Raw genomic sequence first — 18211 nt, 5'->3', positions numbered from 1 at the left:
TTCATGGTTTCTCAGTAGCATAACAGGACAGGGTTAACTTTTTGTAACGGTTACACTGTTTGTTTAAATTGGGATTGTGTGAACACGAGGCCTATATTTTTAATATGTTATATTAAAAACCCAATTATTTCCATTAGTACACAGCACATTATGTGCCGAGTAATACTATAGATTTTTTTTTTTAAAAACGTTTGTTTCTGACAAGCCACATCATGAAAACTGACTCATCACATTAAGACACCAGACCTGTTCACAGTCTGGACGAAGCGTGAGAATTTTTTTTTTGGTGCACTTGCAAAGTAAGTTGCATCAAAGTTAAGGTGGGATAAAATAAAACGTTCTGCAAGATGCTTTTTAGGGGCTATTAAATTATAATTCTTTAACAAAGTAAAACCTTGTGACCATCTTTTAAGTAATTTCTTGACACAAATTAAAAATAGAATCCAGAGTGTGTGCACATGAATTAATCTCTCTATGAAAATGTACAAAGTCAGGTTAAGTAAGCGAAAACCTTTTTTTTTCACTCATAGGAGCTAGAAACTGTTTTATGATTTCATTTTCACTATTTTTGCAGTATTTGAAACACCTTGACATAATATAATGCTTGATATTATAAATCAAACATCACTCTATAAAGGCAGTCATGCATTGCAGTCAGAAAGAAACAGCTGACATTTTAAAGATTGAAAGAAGCTGTTGTCTGTCATGCCGGATTTATCTGAATGTCAAGACAGCAAAACAAAAAGATGAATGTCAGATTTTCATAGCAGCTCCACACTTTTTTCTTTTACTACTATGATGAGAACAGTTGTCCTTTCCTCTTGCTTTCCAGCCGGGCTCTTTTATAGACCCTGGTGCGGTGCTCGTACCGTCATATTTATACACTTCCTACTATAAGTTTTGAATGAAAGCGATCCTTTGATCGATAGATAAGCTGTAAAAGAAAGATTGATCTGCTGTTACTTCAGCATGTTTAATCATAACCTACAACAGCATATTTACATTGTATCTTACACCTCCCACTGTTCAGAGAATTCATTTGAAAGCTGAGGCGCTTAGTATTCTGACTGATCCACACTGATCCTTACTGACACAACTCTCATATGTTCAACAACAGTCACTTACATTTGAATTGTGAACTTTGTGAAAATCCTCTCGACTGCTCCCAGAATATTCCTCTTAGATTTATGTTCAGATTATGTTCAATACTCGGAGGAACTGCCAGCTGGAAGAAACAAAGACGAGGAGCTGTCTCAACATGATAAGCAGTCTGCAGATGGAGGGTGTGGATTCCAGTTTTGACATGCAAATGGTCTGGCTCGAAACCTGCTCACAGGCAGCCATAAACCTGTTTGAGACATTTAGCCACTCCCCTCTTCCCTTCAGGGACAAAGTGCACACTGACGAAAATCAAGATAATGACACTAAGGGTTAAGCTACTGGACCTCATCAAGGCGTTCTTTCTGTTGCTGTGAAATGTACACAATGGTTCAGGACTTTACTTCAATACCCTCTTACTTTGTGGTTCATGACTGTACCAGGTGACATTTCAAATGACATTTTTCAAAGAGAAGTTATAGGGAAATAAAAAATAAACTTAAATAAACCAAAGATCATTAGTCTTTTTCATCTTACTTCAGATGGGGCTGAATCTGTAGGGAGCAAAGACACACTTCTGATGTTGGAGGGAGATGGAAGGAAGAAGATTTAGTGAGTTTTCTGCCATTTCTTTGATTTCTTTGATTGACTGAATAAGACATGTTTGCATTCATGAACTAATATTGGTGACCTTTGGCATACTCCACCCTGTCTGGTCGGCTTTTATTCTTGAGACACTGTTTAATGTGTAACACCTGCATCCTCACAGGAAATAGCTGCAATCACACAAGAGCAGATGACAACACTTATTCCCTTCAAGCTATAGACACTTAGAGGTTCAGCTTGACCTTTTTGAGCTGCCATTACACATATGGAAAAATTATGTCATTGTTAATCTTTAAGTCATGTTTGATGTTCATTTGACTTTGTATAAAAACCTGACGCGAGTGCTTTTTCAGGATGCCAAACATAACTAATATACTACACCATATATATATATATTTTTTTTTATTGGTTTTCTTGGTTTTTTATGCGTAGATGAATTAGATTAAATTCTATTTTTTCACATTCATACTTGTACATAGTTATGATAAACATTGATGACATTCAGACTGCAAACATTTACAACGCTCTGTGAAAGCAAAGTTTTCTTTTGTAAAGACTTCAGGAAACTCTGCCAAAGAAAAGCACAATTCGTATTTCATTATGTTTCTTTTTTTGTTCAACACATTTTCTTAAGGACATACAAATAACTTTCAAACTTTTACCTTCAACTGTTATCATATTGCATTTAGATTCAGATACTACCAGAAATCTAATATGTTTAACTGAACAAATTGATCCACCATGTTTTTAGTCTTTTTTTAAATTTTTAATGCATAAATACTTGTATTTGTATAATGTTGGCCTTTTCAAGGTTTGAATGTAAACTATCCTGAGGATAGTCCTCCCACTGGCCATGCATGTGCACAATGACATCATCACTAAAAGCCTATGCATGCAAATACACACTGCAGGTGCTTTTCACAAATGCATTTCAGCTGGAGTTTGAGGAAGAGCTAAAACATTTAGTTTAATCATTAATAAGAATACTCAAAGGAATAGTTTGGCATGTTAGGAAACAGATATGCACCGAGAGTTAGATCAGAAGATCAGTTAAAATTATTTTTGGTATGTTGAATATGAGGGTAAAGCCAACCCGGAGTATCAAAACCCTTCAACCACGAAAACTGAAAGTGAAAAACACAATTATATGATTCTGTTAGAGCCCAGCTTGATGCTTCCCGACTGTTTACAGTCTGTATGCTTAGCTAAGTTAACCAGGCGCAGGTGGTGGCTGCAAAAAGCATATTTTCCAAATTACTGGCCATGTCAAACTCTTTCTTCAAACCCCCAATAGAGTAAAATATTACAAATAAAAGCTTTTGTTTAAATCCAGCAACAGTGAACTGAATCAGAGGAGACACCGATTAGTGTGGTTGACTGAGGCCACAAACTGTTGAAAGACAATTCATTAACAATTAACAGATTATCAATTCATTTGTGCATGACGGCTTTTCTTCTTCTTTTTTTTTTTATCAATAATTAAATCTAGCCATGGCAGGTACACTTACTTTAATTACTGTAAGCAAGGAGGCTAATGTATTCTGTTCCTGCCCATTCTTTTGTATCATATGATAACCTGTAAATGAGATAGTCAGGAAATATAATTCATCACATTGTCAAAATGTATGCAATAACTAAGGCAACATAATTTAATGAGCTAAAAAAAAATGGTAAAAGCAAATTTGCTTTAATTTCCTTTAATCATTCAATTTTGACCTCCATCTTTCCAATTAGTTAGTTATTGATAAGGATTTCACAGTAAACAATATGTAGCCATGGTATTCTTTTACACAGGGCGTGATATGTAACATGGATATGAAGACACTGTTCCTTTCTCAGGTACAAACACCTGTGGTGGTTCCACTGTGGCTTTACCTGTAAAGAGCCATGAAAAACCAGATATCTGTGCCTTTGTTTAGTTGTGTCTTGAATCTGGGTGTGTGTAGATAAAATAACGTACAAGCGTTACAAGTCACAGGGAGTTTCTTATCCCGAAGCGGCCTCCGTGTGAGTCACCGTTTGTGACACCCATTCTCTGCTTTGTGCAGTCGTCGTGATCAGCTCCTCAGGCAGATCTTGATTCCTGCTTTCAAGTCTGAGCAAGTGGCATGCGGTTCTGTCATCATGAACCGCTTCTTGTAAATCAAATGCAAGACTGACATTTTGATTAACATTAGCATGACAGTGATCATTGAATGAACTCAGAATACCATGGGGACGGACCAATCACATAGGCATTTGATAATCGTGTAGTTCATTTCAACAGGGCTTCGGGTTCAAGTTGTTTGGTGTCTAACAGTAAAATCAAATATTTTGGATTTTCTTTGAAAAATATCTCACAGGGTCTGAGCAACACATTGAGTAGATGCAGAATTGTAAGTAGAGGCCATCATAATGGGATCGTGCCAGCTGCAGTGCCAAATTAAACCGCGGACGTAAAGTGGGGGCTAATGACTCCTTCACCCCTCTTGCTCTTACCATGCCCATCTGCAAACTCAACTTTCCTTTTGATCTCAGCATTACAGCGGTAAAGCTCTGTGACCACATCTTTCACGGTTACAACACTATTGCAGGGACAAAATCTGTCCTCAGACACACAGACAGTAGTATAAACACCTGTCCTCTTGTAGTCCCCACAGCAGTATGTCTCCAGGACCTCATTTTACCACGATGACACACACACTGAAGGTAAAATCCAAATAATTTCACAGTTTGTTTATACCTTTATCATGCGTTCATAAAAATGTAATTTAAATCTAAGCAACATAATAGCATGTTCATAAAAGGTTACATTAAAGCAAGGGTGGGCAAACCTTTTGGCTTAGGGGCCACAATGAGTTAAAAGATTTGACAGATGGGCCGGGCCTAGCATTGTAAAGCTGCGTTCACACCAAACGCGTCGCAAATGTTACTCGTGCCTGAAAGGGGCCGTGACTTATCTCTATGGCTCATCTCCGTAAAAACAGTTACCATTTCTGTCATCCACCATGGAAACAACTACTAATTCCGCTTTATATATATATATATATATATATATATATATATATATATATATATATATATATATATATATATATATATATAATACTCTGCGGGCCAATGTTTGTCCCCCCATGCATTAAAGGGTCGGAGCAGAGAACTATGAGGTCAGAGCACAGAACCTTAAGATCATAATATTGGATGTAAATTACAGGTTTAACTGTAAATGCTGGACCTGAAAGCCTCTGCTGGGGTGCAAATATATAGTCAGGAAGATAGTTTCCAGTTTATTACACATGGCTGATAATACCTTGTTTGATGGTTTGTCTAATTTGAATTTTAGTCTGTGGAACAAATAAGTCATAGAATAAATGTCGAGTGGCCACATTAAGCAAATGTTACTGCCATGATACAGAAGACAATCACAAATATCAGACCTCAGAATTGTTTTGACAATTATATTTTACAGAAAAATCAAGCGCTTATTGGAAATAAATTCTACACACACGCACAAAAACAAAAAATGTCCAAGCTCAAATAAATGTATTAGATTCATCATTAAGACAGTCTATACTCTTTTATGAGTGGAAATATTTTTGCTTTACTTCTTTTCACACTTTGATCTCTTGGGTCACATCATTGAAATAATTAAGAATAACATGTTTGTAGTGTGACAAATTCCTCTTTTTATCCAATAAGTATCTGAAAAGTGGGCATTACAAAAAATAATGTTGTGTTCCCTCCACAATCCTCACAAGGGTTCAACTTTGAGAGCTTATCTATGTGACATATCACATATAAACATGACATTTAAAAGCAATAGTGAAAGTCAGTCGCCAGTGAAATGAATGTATTTTATTATTGTTCTAATCGGAAAGGTGAGTTCAAACAGTGTGAAGGCTCATGCTTTGAGACTAGACTGCTCTCCAATTGGGAACAGTTGTTAGAGAGCTGAACATCAAAGCAGCTCAGAGAGTAAGTCCATCTGTATGTGTCTGTGCACCCACAGTTTGTCAATGAGATACTCCTATTCTACTCTCATCCATCCGCACTGCAGTTCTTGAAGCTTTCAAAGGGTTTAGGGTCTGTACAAAGTTGCTGGAGATGTTGATGACTTAATTGAAAGGGAAAAGTGTTAGTATCTGTTAGGTGGCCAAGATTTCATCTTCTGTTGCATCCCAATTCTTTCCATATCGTTCACCAACAACTTTGTGTCTTTGTTCGTATCATAAGACTATAAACAGCTGTGCAGTTTTTCAATCTGCCACCCTATATAATCTTTTGTTTAAAGCATAATGAGGCGTTAACTCCCTTGCAGATCACAACCTCTTATATGCAAAACGCTTGGGCAGTTGCCCGCGACAAGGACACAAACATTCAACACTAAACGTTGTGCTCTTTAAAGTGCACAAAGTTAGCTTTAAAAAAAGGGAGCAGTCAAGGTTGCCCAAGTTCTTGAATCAAACAAAAAGTATATATCATTATGTTATCTTTATTCTGTCTGGAAGAGAGTGAGGGAGAGAAACAATAAAGGAACAATGTGCACATAATGGACAATAGTGTAAAACTGTTTTAAAACCATATCAAAGTTTGACATTTATTTATATGTTATGGGGGGAGGCAATACATAATGGATTTGTTGTATCTTAAAAGTGACCGTCTGCATTTACCATAGGAATATGAACTTCAGGTTATTCTAAAGCTTCTGCAGTTGTAGCAAATAATGTCGGTTTAATCATCAGATTTATATATGATTTGTGCTGAGGATGCTAGTTGCACTGTTGTATTGTTGCTCTTCAACAAAAAACACATAAAAACATTGGAAACTTGTCAGCACATCTAACTTCTAATGTCAGAAGCCCAAATCAAATCAAATATCGAGTCACAGTATATCATATGTCAAGTTCTACATCTTTTATTGGTGTCTCAATATTTAATTGATTTGGGCTTTTGATATTAGGAGTCGGCCCAACAATACGGTCCGGGCATCCAGCAGCGTGGTGTCGGTGTTGCCTCCCCAGAAGAGACCGGTGTCGCAGCGGGGCAAAGCTCTGCTCACAGCGAGAGGAGACTTTGTGCTCGGGCGCTGAGAATCCTGCTCCTCCTGCTCCTCCTGTTGGAGCTTCCAGGTCTTGGTTGGTGCGCGGTGGCCTGAGTGCTGCCTTAAGTCGGATTTTGTGCAGTGGCACGGATGAAAAATCATTATGAATAACCATGGAACCAATATTCTTACTAATGTTCTTGGTTCTTGTTTACTTACGGTTGTATTATATATATATATATATATATATATATATATATATATATATATATATATATATATATATATATATATATATATAGTAAATATAGTAAATATTGTCATAGTCAGTTAAAAGGTTAAAAGTAACTTCAAATATTGTTAGACAAGAATATTCCAAAGACGATGAGACATATATTTAACTTCTTGATCACTTTACTGACAGCTGACTTCCCTGTCCTCCCTATTTCTGTTTTACTATCCCATGATTATGACTTTGTATCGTGTAATTGTCAGAACCCTTGATCATGGGAGAACACCTTTGACGTGTATATAATTTGATGAGGAAATGGAGGTGCTTCATTCCAATAAGTATTAGTAAAAAGACAAATTAAACAAAGAAAGAAAGTACTCATATTAAAGGAGTCTCATGTTCATGATACATGCGTATAATGGAGTTTAAAAGATTTGATGAAATTAATAAATATTGTATTGCCTCTATATTAATATAGCCCAATAATAGACTGAATGAACATGTGACTATCCATTGTTAATTGTAATATCCTTGTTCAAAAATGGGTCATGACTCATATGTGTGGACCATGTGCAGCATCTCCCCTTTGATAGCTAAGCAATACAGCTACATCGCTGAATGAGAATGAAAGGCTGCTTTGTTGCTCCACTGTAACCCAATAAATGCCTGTGATTAAAGCACGAGGATAATAAAGTTGCATTCAGTGAAGGAAAATCCTTGATCAGCGGAAGCATTTTGTTTTTACTGATACTTTTGAGTTGCCTAAAATGCAATAATTGCTATTTGTGAGTTGCTTTTTATGACATATTTGGCAACCCAAATGTGTCCACATTCAAATATTTGCTCGGTCTTAATTACTGTGCTGTGTATACCTATACTGCCCTTTTATTAGTATACCAGAAACATATATTTAGTTTGTCCCAATACATAAGACATACTACATATATATATATATATATATATATATATATATATATATATATATATATATATATATATATATATATATAATATATATAATAGTGGTGGGCAGTGAAAATCATTAAAAAAAAAACTTGCGGTTCAACAATTGTACTTGCTTATGCTTAGAGAACAAGGAGAGAAGAGTAGCAGAATGTTTTGTCTCCTCCAGCAGTGTAATCTCATGTCACAATTATGAATAGTCTAAGCAGAGGTAGTAATTCAAAACAGAATAAAGTTCCCTCGAAAGGTGACAATGCGGTTTCTTAATAAGGGAACATCTTTTTTAGGAGACCGAGCTGCCAATGCCCAGTAAACCTCTGTGTTGTATTTGGTGAGAGTTCGAGAACAAGAGTTTAGGAGAAGGTATACTGGAAGAAGAAACAGGTGTGTAACTGGGCGGTAACACACCTGTAATAACAGGTGTGTAGTAGGGTCATTCTGCTCCTTTTGAAGAAGATAATTAAAACTGGTTTAACACAGTTACGGTAATTAAAATAGAACAGTAAAGCTGAGGGAATAGTCATCAGCCATCTTAAGTGAATCATAACACACAGTTGATAATCCTAAAGACTGCACAAGTTTTGTTATGAGAGGTTTTTAATATGATTCTTTTCTGGACCACCATTTCCTGCCCAAATTGAAACACTTAAGAGGGTGATGCTAAGATGGACGGTGAGCAAACAAAGTTCAGGACACATCTGGAGTCCTGTGGTTAGATTTAGGCATCAGGAGCACTTTAAACTTCAAGGTCAAGCAAAGACTTTGGTTGAAATCCCATGTGTTCTCCAGTAGATGATTTACATTAAGGCAATTATTTTTATTAAAAGTTTTCTGATTTGTTTTGTTTGATTATGGAAATGAGGCATTCTGCTATAATTTGCATACAGGTCCAGATCAAACATCAGATAAAGCCAGGTTACATTTTTGGGTTTCATTTTGTTGACATGAATCAAAGGTTTCTATTGAGGGAATTTTAGATATATCTTTATGTCAGTCCATAAATCAGAGAATACTGTCAAAAGCCATGAAAAACGTTTATTCTGCAGCGGATGCTGCATTATGCTTACCTTTGGTGAATTCAATCTGAAAAAACAAGTGTGCAAAACAGTCCAAAATCAAAAAATGGACAAAAAACAAGTGCTTTGAGTGTCTACATTACCATGAAAAAAACATTTCTAAGTTGTGATGAGCAGATGTTGTTTTCAAAGAGAACATATCTGAAAAACAAAGGAACTGTCATGATGTGGGTTAGTCTTGTTTCCTGTTTTATTTTGAAGTCCTTGTCTTGCGTATGTGTGTCCTGTGTGTTCCCTGCACTTCCTACCCCTGTGAATTAGGCTTGTTGGACACGAGCCAGTGCTGCGCACAACTGATCACAATCACAAAAAATAATAACTGATCACCAACGATTGGTGCACAAAGGATGCCAGTTAGATTTGTATCTGACTTTGTTCCTACTTGCTCAGACATGCACCCGGTCAACGATACTCTCATGAAAGCAAGGCGGCCGTCGATTTCAGAGCCAGATGCCACAGTAGCTCTTCACCGACTGCGTGGCCCAGTGCATGATGGGAAACGCGTGGCTGTCGCCACATCAGAGAGCTGACTGGCTCTTAGATCTAACAGCGAACACCAGGTGTTGTAGAAAACCTTTATTTTATGTGTACTTAACGCTCAATTGTTGACTATTAGTCTCAGGTTTAATCTAAAAACATATCTTGTGTGGTTTACAATACAAAATCGTATTTGTATAACAAGTATCAAAACCAGTAATAATGTATTTTACAGGCAGACATAAAAAGAACGAAGGATGCAGCTACACAGACGTTTCTCCATAAATATAGATATTAATAATCACATGTGAATAAATCCAAACGTGATCTGTAAACTACAAGTAGACTAAAGATCGGAACTAACAGGAATTTATTTTTTCTGTAACTTCCTGTTAATACTTAGAAGGCAGCTGAAAACTGTCCGACTTGACCACAGTTTTTAATGAACGCCTCCTGCTGCGGCCGTCTGCTCTCGTGTGGATTCCAGGCGAGGCGCAGCTCTAACGAACGAGCCAACTCACACACAAGGGAGCGGAGGAGAGAGCCTATTTTCTGTTGATTGTCTGCACTAGTCCCTTATTGTTTCCTGCTGTATCCAATCACCTTCCACCTGTTCTCTTGTCATATTGGACTGCGTGAAGATTATGTATTTGTCCTGTTTGAGTCCTGTAAGTCTGATCCCCGTTTATTTCCTGTCCGTTCCATGGCCTGTTTTAGGTACTCGTTTCTGTTTGTTCCTCGCCTGTTGGAAGCCTGTCCTGTGTTTTTTGGGTGTATAAAATCACTTTAACAGTTGTCTGCATTTTAGGGCCTCCTTCAATCCTGACATGAACATTCAGTATTGGGGTGGTTGTGTTTTCTTGTTATGTTATTAAAACAATAATCCAGGAGTCATCATGTTTCGATTAAAACATGTATTTGTATTATATAGGAGACAGATAATGCTGAGTTGCACCACCGAACTTGTAAAGGTGTAAAAATCCGAGGTTGTATCTCGTACCTCAGCCTCCTCTCCTGTTGACATATTGTGCACTGCAGCTTTAACTGCCTGACTGTAATTCTTTAAAGGTTAATGCAAGTGTAGAGGTTGTATACAATATCAAGACAATTATTGTGTGAAGCGTATGAATGTGTATGGTTTCTGTAGTGCTCACAGATGCAAATTGCTGCACGTAGTTGCGGTGGAGACATTGTGTACCTCAATGTAAAGTTGAGGCATTCTTCAACAGACAAGCTGAGTCTTGTGTGATGTTTCAAGTGAGTTTCCCAACTCGACTGTGTTGTTCAATATTTCATACAGATTTTGTTTGCAATCCTGGTTTATGAACTGGAGAAAGAGTTCTGTGTGCACTATAACTGAACATGGACGCTACACAACAGTGTAGTTTGAATCCATGTGTGTAATTCTTGCTGTAGTACACTGTTGAAACCATAAAATTCCTGCATTAAAATAATGTATCGTGACTGTTTGTATTATTTGAAAAGGGTCATTTATTATCCCACTACCATTTAATTATCACGGCAAACAATTATGCTGAACTGTAAGTGAAGTACAAAAGATGTCAAATAACGTAATTATTACTTGTGAACGAATATCATTCACGTCTTACTGAACCTAGCCACGCGAAACTGAACGAGCGAGGTAAACAAATCCTTTCCTCTTCTGAGCCTATGCAGGTCATGTGAAAAATGATCCAAAGATCCGTACCGAAGACCCCGCCAAAATGAACGAATCATTACTGTATAGCTGGCTCCCAGTGCTGAGCCTATGCCGATTCGTTCATCTGCCTATCCAGCAGATGAACAAATCGTGATTGTGTCTTCTGATCAATGATTCGTTCTTCTGCCGGATATAAGTCTCCGGCAGAAAAACGAATCATTGATCCAAAGACACGGTTGGCAGAGGAGCGAATCATTGATCCAAAGACACGGTCAGGAGTCCTGACCGTGTCTTTGGATCAATAATTCGACTCGGCCTTTGTATGAGTCCTTGGATCCTTTTTCACATGACATGCGTTCAACGAATCATTTCTGTTTCCTTGGCCGATGCGCGGCCATGAGAACATGAACAAATCTTTTTTTGAGAAGACTCGTTACTCTTGAGTCCTTGTAAGGATTAGTTCAAAATGAACGAATCGTTCACGAACAACACATCACGAATGCCTAATCATGCATGTGTGCTCTTAGAGCACCCTGTAGGTGCACTCACAAAGCTCTCCACTGATCACAGCTGGTTTTTGCCATATTTCACTGTCAATGAAAATTAAATTTTTTTCAAATTACATTATTCTCTTGATGCAATTTCCTAGCATTCATTTGTTTTGTTCACAGTAGATGTGCGTCTTACAAGCCCGCATACAAGCTTTAATGGGTATCTCAGATGTCCACGGTATTGTCAATAAAGAAGTCTACGGTTTTGTGACATTGCCAATGTCTATCTTTGTACAACAACCCCTTTCATGTCGGCAACGCAGCAAACCAACAAAGGAAACTGGGCTCTGAAACACGTTGCAATAAAGTATAGGGCTGCAACAACAAATTGATAAAATTCATGAAAATTGCTTATTAAAAAAGTTGGCAACAAATTTTATTATCGATTCGTTGTGTCGCGCAATTTTTACGGCACTCACTAAGTCGTGAAGATGTTTGAGTATTGAACGAAACAGTTGAGAGGAGCGGAGCGCCGCAGGTCCAGGAGGTTCTGCAGCCCGTTGAATCCTCTCGTATGTCACTGCATAGCCGCGTTGCGTGTACAATAACTTAGCAGCTAGGCTAACTGTTATCGTTAGCTCGCTAGCTAGTCGTTCATTCTCCGTGTTTGAGCCACGCTGTTGGGTCAGATAATGTCTTCGTTTTAAAATACCGCGGAGGCTTCAAGAGAAGCAACGCGTTAATATCTTCTCTGAGGTGCCGAACGCCGACCTGCGTTGAACAGGCCGATATACTGTGGCTTCATGCAGAGGAAGTGTTGCTGGGATTTGTAGTTTGATATCTAATTAATAATCTTTGTTTCGGTAAAGTACAGCATGTAAGTTATCTGTTGATACATTGAGTTGTTACTTCTGGAATATCATCTCTTGTTCTCTGAGTTCTGAGTGTCTACGTCTGTGAGTGTGTCTGTATGTGTTTGTGTGTGTGTGTGTTTATGTGTGTGTGTGTGTCTGCATGCATGTCTATGAGTGCATGTCTGTGAGTGTGTGTGTCTGTGATTGTTTGAATGTGCGCGTCTGAGTATGCATGTCTGTGAGTGTAGAGAAAAAGTTCTGACGTTCAAACAAATCCTGTTAAATTTTCTGATTTGTATTTCTTTGTTTTTTCGAAATTCTTTATTGTTAAGATTTTTTGCACTGTGAATTCGGACTGTAAGCTCTGTGGTTTTTTTAAATAAAAGGTTGCAAATTAATGCTTTAAAATTATATATTTTTTATCCCATTATTCGGAGCCTTAAACCTCAAGGTGTGCTATGGTGCAGGTTTGTGTGTGCTCTCATGCAGGGTGAGAGTTTTATTGCAACATTACGCTGCTATGGTGAAGCAGGAGGTAAACATAGAAGGCCGGTCTCAAGGCACCTGCTGTGGCTCAGTATTTACTGTTAGTGGAGGAGTTACTTGATTATGATTCATAGGCTGACGAATAGACTGGAGCACATATAGACTAATGTATTGCACTGTTGCACTAAATCCCTTGTACAGTAACCAGTCTCTTCTGTGTGCAAGTGAGATAGAGAAAGCGATTGATGTTGAATCATTGGCTTCACGTTTCAAGTTTGGTTCCAGGCCAAAAACGCTTGTTACAGTAGCTGTTCAATCAGGCTGGTGTTGGCGAGAAGTGAAAATGCAATCTGTTCTACTCTACCAAACTAATCATTCCAATTTTTCAGACATCATAAGTAGGTTGACATTTCAATGTGTCCATTACTTTGGTTTATGAGCAAACACCTGTCAAACTACTAATAACCTCTCCATCAGCCTGAACTTGTCATAGAATTGTGCAGAGATTACCTATTTTTGTAGGTCAACCCTGGAAGTTAGTGTTGCACTGGTTCCCTCGATAAAAAGCCAATGGGATTTGGGGATTTTGAGATTTGGGGATTTTAAATTATTGCAAAAACAAGATAACACAGGAGCTGCACCGTGTTGTGGTGGCTCGCACTATCACCTCACAGCCAGAGGGGCCCGCGGTTCTATTCCCGTGCTAGATGGGCCTTCTATGTGGAGTTTACATGTTCTCCGTGTGGCAGCGTAGGTTCCCTCTGGGTTCTCCAGTTTATTCCCACAGTCCAAAGACATGCAGTTTAGGTTAATTGTTGATTCTGAAATTGCCCATAGGTGTAGATGTCAGCGTTAATTGTTGTCAGCTACGTGATAGACTGGCGAGCGGTCCCTTGTGTAGCCTGCCTTTGCCCGATGTCAGCTGGGATCAGCGGCAGGTATTTTTTTTCTGTTTCTGTGTTTTAAAAATGCATGTTACAAGTTTCATACAAAGTAATCTTCCCAAGAGCAGTCTAATCCCTTTATTGTTCCAATGCCTACAGAGATTTGCGGTATTGCTTGACTCAGCGCCCACATACACGAGAGACTGTAAGCACAAGATGTCCCACTGTGTCTTCAACCTCCAGAAAAGCATTGCTGTTGTGCCTGCTGTTCAAGTCAAAACAAAACATGCCTCCATCCAAACAGAGATAGAGGACATCAAATACAAATGGAACAAGGCTTAAATTAAAAGCCAACTGCAGACTACACACAAGAGCACACACACACACATTCTGGAGTTATTTCACTAATAAACCGTTAAAATAAAATATTCACTGTTCTAAAAAACACAAACAAAACACACACACACAACACCAACATTCCAGTATGTATTTTTTTAAAGCATCATGTCTAAAAAGGTTTCTGTCTTGAGGTAATCCAGGAGAGAATGTCTTTGTTTTGTGGTTTTGGCTTTCTAGCTCATGTTTTTTTAGTAGATGGAGGAGCGGGATGTTGACTGTTTCCCCTCGTTCATGCTTGAGAGGCAGCTGCCTGGCACAGCTGGTGTGAAGCTTGAGGTGCAAGTACTTTAAACCAAGTGATTCCTGCTCCGTCAGCCCTGCAGCACAGTGACCACAAAAAATGAATTAATCTCGTTATGCATTTTAGTTCCTCACCTTTGTTGTTGTCAGTCTCTAAAGAAGAAGCATTGCTGTGAGAACAGGTTTGCTTATGGACATGTGCACATAAAAGAGGTTAAAGACACAAAAAAGGGGAGAGACTAAATATTGAATTGTGTGTGTTGACCATGAAATGAGTAAAGTTCTTCTACAGGGGAAACAATACTTGAAAACAATGCAGATTGATAGAGAATCCTAATGCATTATATTCCATTGCATTTTGTTTATGTTTTGTAGTGTCATCTTTTGTGTTTTCTTTTACACCTTGAATTGATAAAGAATAATTCACAATAATTCAAGATAGTGTTTTCATTATAAATTATAATATGTGTCCCTACCATTGTTGATAGCCTACGCTTTTGAAGCTCGTCACAACGGAGCAAAGTGGGTGTCGGGCTGACTCACGGGGAGGACTGGAGTGTCGTGGTTTATTGACTCGCCTTTATGACTGTCTGCCTCTCTCCTGCTCATAAAGCCCTGTACATACAGATGGAAGCACTATAGCAAAGTGCATTGTAATCTGCAACCACTGTGACACATATCAATATTGAAATAGTGCATGTTATTTAATCATTTTTACATTTATTTGATTCTTAGGGGAAATGTTGTAATTTTTCAATCTTATTCTTCCCTCTGCTAAACACAGACTGACAAGGACAGAAATCAGTTCTGACTTCAAGTAATACCCCCCTAGTGCCTGCTGGTGGAGAGTATTTGATTTGTTCTGGGCCCAAAGCACGGCTCGTATTGGCATCACACACACATGAATACATGTTGTTTGTTTGTCTCACAAAGGGAGACACAAAATTCAGCTTCACGGTTATATGATATGCAGAATTATAAGAGTGGGATTTGTATACATCGAATGACAGGCTTATTTATTTTTAGCACAACTTATAAAAATGTTCTACTTGGTTGGGTACATGGTGAATATTTTCAGTATATCAGAAAACGTACCTGACATTAAATAAAAGTATGTCAACCTTGAATTTGTCAGCGACTATGATTTGTTTATTCTTTGCTCGGAACAATCACCTCCGGCAACAAGACGAATGTGTCTTTGTATCCCTGATTTCATATGCACAGTTTTCTGCTTGTGTGCAGATAAGTTGTACTGATTTAATCTGTTGATAATGGCTTAATTCATGAGGTTGAATAATACAATTTTAACATTATCCACAGACTAGTGCAAACTTTGCTACAGCCAAACTCAATAGAGACAAGTGAAAACTTTGAAAAAAAACTTGAAAGTCAAAGTTGATCTGATAAACAAGAGAGAGCAGTATCAAACCCTGGCTGGGAGCACTACAACAGAGACTCAACGTGCTTCAGAACAATTAGTGTATGAGAATAACACCTCATCCTTTCATGAAATCAACCTGTCATGCTGCGAGAAACAGCTGCAGATTTGCTAATTATGTTTGTCCTTTGATGCAGGCTGTGATTTGTGCACATGGTGTAAGAAGGCAAGAAAGGTAGATACCAACATCTCAATATTGCTATCTTGGAAAGTCTGAGATTTGCTTGATGGATCCTTTGCTGTTATCTGGGCACCCACGAGGAGGAATGCAACTTTAACTGGGGCTAAGAGCAAGAGCTTGTGCCTACCCGGGTTGGAATCACATGAAGCTACACTATAACGTAAGTTCAATCGAAAAACCATACTCTTGCAAGCCCGTCATTTATTTCTCATACATCTGGCAATCACTTCTCACACGTGCTCATTCATTGTTTACTTGTTGTCATGTCTCGAGACCAGCTGTTTAGATCCTCTGGTCTCCTCTACTCAATAAGCACAACAAAACAATTACATTGTTAGTCTTTCATCTTGCTGCTGTCTCGTTTAAACATGACTGTCTCTCTACCTTCAGTTCATTCATGCTGTTGTTACGCACCCCTCAACCTCTCCATCTAGTCTTCGCTGATCCATCAGGTTCATCAACTCATCATTCTATCAGCATCATCAGCTGCCACCAGGTATGGACTGCACGGGGTTTTATCTTGTTGCTGATCGGGCAGACAGCCCTCAATTACAGTCACCCTGTAGAGTCCAAGCGCCAAAGACTCTGAGACTTTATTATCACATATCATGTTGTAACATTTAACAATAACCTTTCTTTTTTGACTGGTCTCTCCTAATTGAAGTGTCATTTTTTTTATAATTCCACATATGAGTCAAACGGTCTCTTCTCCAGCCAGCAGCAGTAATCCAAATACACATCTATCAGAATCAGAATCAGCTTTATTGGCCGTGTGGAATTTGACTTCAGTTTCACGTAGCTCTTCGTACTTATATGCATACACAATATACAATAAACAAGATACATATAAAAAAAAGACATGACAGAAAACAAAAACAAAAATACAATTAAAAACAACATTAGTCAGCGTACTAGTGCAAGTAGTGCAGATGGAGGAGATTAACTGTTCATTAGAGTGACGGCCAGCGGGAAGAAGCTGTTTCTGTGTCTGGTGTTCTCGCTTCCTGACTCTGGAGGTATGCAAGTCCAAGATGGAGGCTAAGCTGTAACCATTAGTTCTCTCTGTACACCTGACTATCTTTTGTAGTCGGTCTCTATCCTATTTGGTGGTTGATCCAAACCACACAGTGATGGAAGAGCAGAGGACAGACTGGATGATGGCGGAGTAGAACAGGATCAGCAGCTCCTGAGGCAGATTGAACTTCCTGAGCTGACACAGGAAGTTCAACCTCTGCTGGGCCTTCTTGCGGATGGTGTTGATGTTGGAGGCCCACTTCAGATCACGGGAGATTGTGGATCCCAGAAACCTGAAAGTGTCCACCACAGACATAGTGCTATTTTGTATGGTGAGGGAGGGGGGTGGGTAGTGTTGGGGGCTCCACCTGAAGTCCACTGTCATCTTTACAGTTTTGAACTTGGTCAGCTCCACGTTGTTCTGACCACACCAGAGGACCAGCTGTTTAACCTTTCTTCTGTACGCAGAGTCATCACCGTTCCTGATGAGGCCGATGATTCAGTCAGTCACTTAATTCAGTAATTTGACGTTTGTTGAGCCCAAAATATAAAATTAGGCTAACCAGAGCTCAAATCCAACAAGCAATTCCGTTTATGATATTTGTTTTGACCAAAACAGACCTAGATTTAAACTTCTTTGAAATTAACCATGTTTAAAATATACCAAACAGATAAATTAAGCTTACAAGTCCAACAACAAAATGACAGCTCTCCAAGTTGTTGAATTGAAGGTCGTGGCAATTAGAGAGCTGCCATTCAAGATATTTTTATAACACTGCCTCAACATACTTGACTTTGATTGTGATCACATGTTTGCTGTTGTTCTATGCTGTGAAGTGGAGGCTGTGGTTGCATCAGTCATCTGCTCTGTACCAACTCCCCTTCCTCCATGAACCCTTTCAATGCTGAACAGGTTTTTTTTTTGAAGATTTCTAATCAGCTGTGATGACATCCACACATACGTAAGTATTTTGAGGATTCCAGGGGGCTTAAGCCAATCAAAATGATCAGCACAGGGACATCAAATGTTAATCACAGCATTGACACAAACATGTGTAGGTAACGTCAAGAGAGGAATCAAATGATCCGCCT

This window comes from Clinocottus analis, unplaced genomic scaffold (assembly GCF_023055335.1).
Source record: "Clinocottus analis isolate CAN_PGR_092001 unplaced genomic scaffold, fCliAna1.0.p SCAF_8, whole genome shotgun sequence".
Lineage (NCBI taxonomy): Eukaryota > Metazoa > Chordata > Actinopteri > Perciformes > Cottidae > Clinocottus > Clinocottus analis.
The sequence above is the reverse complement of the archived record's forward strand: the minus strand, read 5'-3'. Positions refer to the sequence as shown.